At 43.6% G+C, this 6,402-nt stretch overlaps 1 long non-coding RNA gene across 1 annotated transcript; it reads left to right on the plus strand.

Moving 5' to 3' along the window:
• Positions 1–1,795: 1,795 nt before the first annotated feature.
• Positions 1,796–4,998, plus strand: LOC112445643 (uncharacterized). Its single transcript, XR_003033730.2, has 2 exons — positions 1,796–3,866; positions 4,431–4,998. It is a non-coding gene; the product is annotated as an uncharacterized lncRNA (long non-coding RNA).
• Positions 4,999–6,402: the final 1,404 nt, after the last annotated feature.

Raw genomic sequence — 6,402 nt, forward strand, 5'->3', positions numbered from 1 at the left:
CTACCCCATTCCATTTCATCTGTCAGCACCCGGCTTTTTGTCCATTGATGACAGAGACCAGAGTTTCCTAACTGCACGTATTTTAACTCCTACCTCCAGCTTTTCTAAACTCACCTTGTACCCTATACTGCTTCTTGACATTTAAGTGACTTAAACCTGGCCAAAAAATCTACCTTGATTTTTTAGTGCAAGCAGTCTCATGTCAGATGTGCTTTCATATGACTCCATACACGGACTTGAACAGGACAACGTGATCCCTCAGTTTCTTAGGCCATAAATCACAATCTCTGACCCCTTCCTGAAGCTCTACTTTTGCAGATTTATGCACTGATCTGAACTCTGCAGACCCATGATCTGAGTCATTTGTGGTCTACTAGAAACCCAAATTCCTCTCCTCTCATTATCTTCAAAATGAACTCAGTGTCTGGGCTATATGCATTTAGAAGCTTTCCCACTAATACTCCCTAAATATCTTGCACTTCTTTCCCCTACAACAGTTAATTCAATTGACTCGATCAGGTTATTTACTTTAAATGACACTTAGTGTGTTTCCAGACATTCTTAGTACACTCAGGGGATGAACCTCCATGAATCATTGATTCAGCCATTCAATCCATGTGGATTTTTCCTTAAATAAAAAAAATAGGGGTGAAATGGAACCCATTCATAATTTATTAGTGTAATTTGTTGACCGACAGTAACACTTCAGCTCATAATATTTACTATGCCTTTCAGGGGAAAACTTGAGTACCTTGGCTATCAGTTCAGTTCAGTTCAGTCCAGTCATTCAGTCATGTCTGACTCTTTGCGACCCCATGAAACTGCAGTACCCCAGACTTTCCTGTCCATCACCACCTCCCAGAACTTGCTCAGACTCATGTCCATCGAGTCGGTGATGACATCCAAACGTCTCATCTTATATCATTCCCTTTTCTCCTGCTTCAATCTTTCCCGAAATCAAGATATATTTCAATAAGTCACTTCTTCGCATTAAGTGGCCAAATTATTGGCGCTTCAGCCTCAGCATCAGTCCTGCCTTGTGAGAAACCTGTATGCAGTTCAGGAAGCAACAGTTAGAACTGCACATGGAACAACAGACTGGTTCCAAATAGGAAAAAGAGTACGTCAAGGCTGTATATTGTCACCCTGCTTATTTAACTTCTATGCAGAGGACATCATGAGAAACGCTGGGCTGGAAGAAGTACATGCTGGAATCAAGATTGCCAGGAGAAATATCAATAACCTCAGATATGCAGATGACACCACCCTTATGGCAGAAAGTAAAGAGGACCTAAAAAGCCCCTTGATTAAAGTGAAAGAGGAGAGTGAAAGAGTTGGCTTAAAGCTCAACATTCAGAAAACTAAGATCATGGCACCTGGTCCCATCACTTCATGGGAAATAGATGGGGAAACAGTGGAAACAGTGTCAGACTTCACTTTTGGGGGCTCCAAAATCGCTGTAGATGGTGGGTGCGGCCATGAAATTAAAAGACACTTACTCCTTGGAAGGAAAGTTATGACCAACCTAGACAGCATATTCAAAAGCAGAGACATTACTTTGTCAACAAAGGTCCATCTAGTGAAGGCTATTGTTTTTCGAGTAGTCATGCATCGATGTGAGAGTTGGACTGTGAAGAAAGATGAGCACCAAAGAATCGAGGCTTTTGAACTGTGGCACTGGAAAAGACTCTTGAGAGTCTCTTGGACTGCAAGGAGATCCAACCAGTCCATCCTAAAGGAGATCAGTCCTGGGTGTTCATTAGAAGGACTGATGCTGAAGCTGAAACTCCAGTACTTTGGCCAACTCATGCAAAGAGTTGATTCATTAGAAAAGACTCTGATGCTGGGAGGAATTGGGGGTGGGAGGAAAAGGGGGTGACAGAGGATGAGATGTCTGGATGGTATCACCTACTCAATGCACATGAGTTTGGTGAACTCCGGATGTTGGTGATAGACAGGGAGGCCTGGCGTACTGCAATTCATGGGGTCACAAAGAGTCGGAAACATTTCAGCAACTGAACTGAATTCAGTGGAAAAACTTTTAAATGGATACAGTCCAGATATTGAGAGAATTTTGAAGATAATGAGAGGAGACGAATTTGGTTTCTAGTAGACCGAAAGCAGCAGAACAACAAGCAACACTAAGAACTGGACATGGAAAAATGAACTGGTTCAAAACAGGGAAAGGAGTAAGTAAAGGCAGTATATTGTCACCCCGCATACTTAAATTATATGCAGAGTACATCATGCAAAATGCTGGGCTGGATGAAGCACAAGTTGGAATCAAGATTGCCGGGAGAAACATCAATAACCTCAAGCATGAAGATGACACCACCCTTAGGGCAGAAAGCAAAGATGAACTAAAGATCCTCTTGATGAAAGTGAAAGAGGAGAGTGAAAAAGTTGGCTTCAAACTCCACATTCAAAAACCTAAGATCATAGCATTCGATCCCATCACTTCAAGGAAATAGATGGGGGAAAAAATGAAAACCGTGACAGACTATTTTCTTGGGCTCTAAGAAAGACTATTTTCTTGAGGACTGAGACTGCAGTCATGAAATAAAAGATGCTTGCTCATGGGAAGAAAACTATACCAAACCTAGACAGTGTATCAAAAAGCAGAGACATCACTTTGCTGACAAAGGTCCCTATACTCAAAGTTATGGTTTTTCCAGTGGTCATGTATGGATGTCAGAGTTGGACCATAAAGAAGGCTGAGCACTGAAGAACTGAGGCTTTTGAACTGTGGTGCTGGACAAGACACATGAGAGCCCCTTGGACACCAAGGAGAGCAAACCAGTCAATCCTAAAGGAAATCAACTCTGAATATTCTTTGGAAGGACTGATATTGAAGCTCAAACTCCAATATTTTGGCCTCCTGATGTGAAGAGCCAACCTATTGGAAAAGACCTTGTTGGGATGTTGGGAAAGATTGAAGGCAGGAGGAGAAGGGACGACAGAAGATGAGATGGTCGGATGGTGTCAATGGAAATGAGTTTGAGCAAACTCTGGGAGATAGTGAAGGACAAGGAAGTGTGGTGTGCTGCAGTCCACGGGGTCGCAAAGAGTTGGACACGAATGAGCAACTGAACAGCATCATACAACCCTAGACCACAATGACTCATGGTCGTGTGGCAGAAAAAGTAGAATTTCATGAAGGGATCCTATTGCATGAGCTTATGGCTAAGAAACCTGAGGGATCATGTTGTCCTGTTCAAGTCCATTATGGAGCCATGTGAAAACAGAGCTGAAATGAGACTGTTAGTACTGGAAAATCATGATAGACTTTGTGGCCATGGTTAAGTCATTTAATTGTCAAGAAAAGCCCAGAGATCAGTAGAATGTGGTATAAGGGGAATTTAGAAAAACTGTGGGTGGGGGTTAAGATATGTGTGTTTAGTAAACCCTAGTCATGACCATTGAGGGAGACAAAGCTGGGTGCTGAAGCTGAAATGGAATGGGGTAGTAAGTTTTCCATACCAGATGCGTAGGGAGCTGGGGAATGTGGCAAGCACAATCTTAACCATGGAGGAGCAGTACCATTGTCAAGGAATTCCTCATATTTCCTAACTGGTGCATGCTACTGGCACTGGGGCTTTGAGACAATGTATTGAGTGACTCACTCTGCACTGCCTCAGTGAAGGGTGAGGAAGTCCATGGCAATGGAGCTTTGTGATATCAGCGTGAGTGTGACAATTTGTTTTTGAGATTGCAAGCACATGGTATTTGGGGTGGGAAACAAGTGCATCATGCCAGATCTGGGATATTCCCTCTGGGTGGAGCTGCCTGGTCCTTATAAAAGGAGTCTCTACCACCGTGCTGCTATCTGTGTGCTACTCAGTCATAGGTCTTCTTTGGAGCCTCTGGTGAGTACAATTTTAGAGGTTTTTAGCACTCGTGTGGTAGGGTATAGTCTTAGGGTAGAAGTGCCTGTATTTTAACAAATTAGTGCTCTCTATGGGAATAAGAAGGTAATAAGAATTTAGGGGTAGTTTTTAGTCTTGTTCTTGACGTCTTAAATGTGCACTTAAATGAGACGAGAGGAATAGAATCAGTGGCACAATCTTAACCTAGGGAGAGTCAGGGAGATGAGATGCCGTGTTTCAGTGCACCCTGCATTCATTGCAAATGAAGCCTTCTCAGCCTGCAGTCCCACTGAGTGCTGAGTGTGGGCCTTTGTGTTTCTCCTCGGAAGCCAACAGTCAAGTCAATTAGACCAGCAACCAGGACCTCAAGGGAGAAATTAGTAAAGATGTGTTTTGAGATAAGCTACAAATTTCACATCCTGATTATTCTTCTTCAGAGTGTGCTTGTATTCACACAGCATTTGTGTAAGTAATTTTTTCTTTGGAAAGTGGTAGAAGAGGGCTCCCTAATAATGGAAGAATAGGACTTTCTGTTAAGAACAATGCTGTCTGTTTGTATTTCAGATTCCTTGAGACCCAGGAAGGATGTCTCACCATCCGCATCCGCATCCGCATCCGCATCCGCATCCGCATCCGCATCCGCATCCGCATCAGCATCAGCATCACCATCAGTGCAAGGTGCCCTGCCATCCACCTCCAAAAGTATGCCCACCCAAGTGCCATGAGCCTTGCCCACCTCATCCATGCCCATCTCCACCGAGCCAGAAGAAATGCCCTCCTGGGCCACCATGCCCACCATGCGAGCAGAAGTGTCCACCCAAGTGGAAGTAACAGCACCAGATTTCATCTGGACCAAGAAACAACAAGATCCAGGCTCTCCCGTTGTCCATCCTTCGGCCATGGTGACAGATTTCATCTTTCTTAACCTCTCTCCTCAACCTACAGCTGACAGAGAAAAGGCTTGCTTCCTGAAGCTGACACAATCTTGTTGGATAAACAGCAGCAGGATCATCGCCTGATCGCTCCTTGCCATATGCCCGTCTGTAATCCGAGTTGTGATCTCTATCCTGTGAGCAATTAGTGTGTCTATTGTTTTGCTTCTCCAATAAAGCCTGTGTCCTAGTTGAGTGCACATTTCTTCTTATGTTTTTCTTTTGCACTTTGTGTTTTTAACGTCTCCTGTCAACTACAAGTATTCTTCTGTGTGTTCCTTTTACTCCCATTGGATTTTCGGAGTTAGACTTTTCCTTCATTGAGTTCAGCTTTGCCTGAAATGTGTCTTTTAGATTGGATCCATCAAGGAATTCTTTCACTGGTTTCAAACGTGTCTATCTCTCTACCTTGTAGGACCCTGAAAAGAACTGAATTCTCTCAGCCTCAGTTTCCTTACTTGAGAAAATGAGGAGAGAATGTATTCAACTCAGTGTACTCATAGAAATTAATATAGACACAATGTTTCCTAATTATTGATACATGCCAGGCCATCTCTTATATGCCAGGCGCACGATAATGGTGACCAACATTCTTGTCCATCTAAATTCTTGAGGGAATTTTACACACACACCCACACACACACACATATGCAGAAGACAAATAATAGTCCTGCATGTGTATGTGAGAGAAAATTTGGAGAAAAGCTCTTCCAAAGTCGCATTTTGGGCAATAACCTGAGTGAAGAAATGAGTGAGCTTTGAGTGTATCTGGGATACATTGTACCATGAGAGGTGTGGGCAAGTGCTAAGGCAGAGGAAATTAACCACAGAAAGGACAGTGATCAAGGAGACACTGCCTCCCAACTCCAATACTTTGGCCACCTCATGCGAAGAGTTGACTCATTGGAAAAGACCCTGATACTCTGAGGGATTGGGGGTAGGAGGAGAAGGGGATGACAGAGGGTGAGATGACTGGATGGCATCACCGACTTGATGGACATGAGTTTGTGTGAACTCCGGGAGTTGGTGATGGACAGGGAGGCCTGGCGTGCTGTGATTCATGGGTTCGCAAAGTGTAGGACACGACTGAGCGACTGAACTGAACTGAATTGAAGTGAAGCCTTCTGTGGGGGACTTTGACTGCCCTGGGTATGCAGACATCTATAGGCACTGGTACTTTGTGACATTAAATGTTTCCCAACCGCTCTGAAGATCAGCTTCCTAACACTGCTGTAAATTAAGGACAAAAGCTATATTGGCCTCAAAATTTTGCTATGAGAACAACAAAATGTCTAATATAATGCACATATCATAGTCTGTTACCAAGCCCAAGCTTGCTTCGCTCGCTGCAGTGAATCTGAGATGAGGTGTCTAGACTAGGAAAAGGAAAAAATGAAATGAAAAATTTCATTTGTCACCCAGGAATCAAACCCAAGTCTCCTGCATTGCAGCCCGATTCTTTACCAACTGAGCTATGAGGGAAGCCCACCTAGACCAGAAAGGGACTTTGTTTGGGAACCCGCTGGCTGAGACAATGAGAACCTAATACCTCAAAATAATCATCTTGCTGGGGCCTGGTTGCCAGGTTCTTTTATGAGTCAGAA

Source organism: Bos taurus, unplaced genomic scaffold, assembly GCF_002263795.3.
Source record: "Bos taurus isolate L1 Dominette 01449 registration number 42190680 breed Hereford unplaced genomic scaffold, ARS-UCD2.0 Leftover_ScbfJmS_2219, whole genome shotgun sequence".
Taxonomy (NCBI): Eukaryota; Metazoa; Chordata; class Mammalia; order Artiodactyla; family Bovidae; genus Bos; species Bos taurus.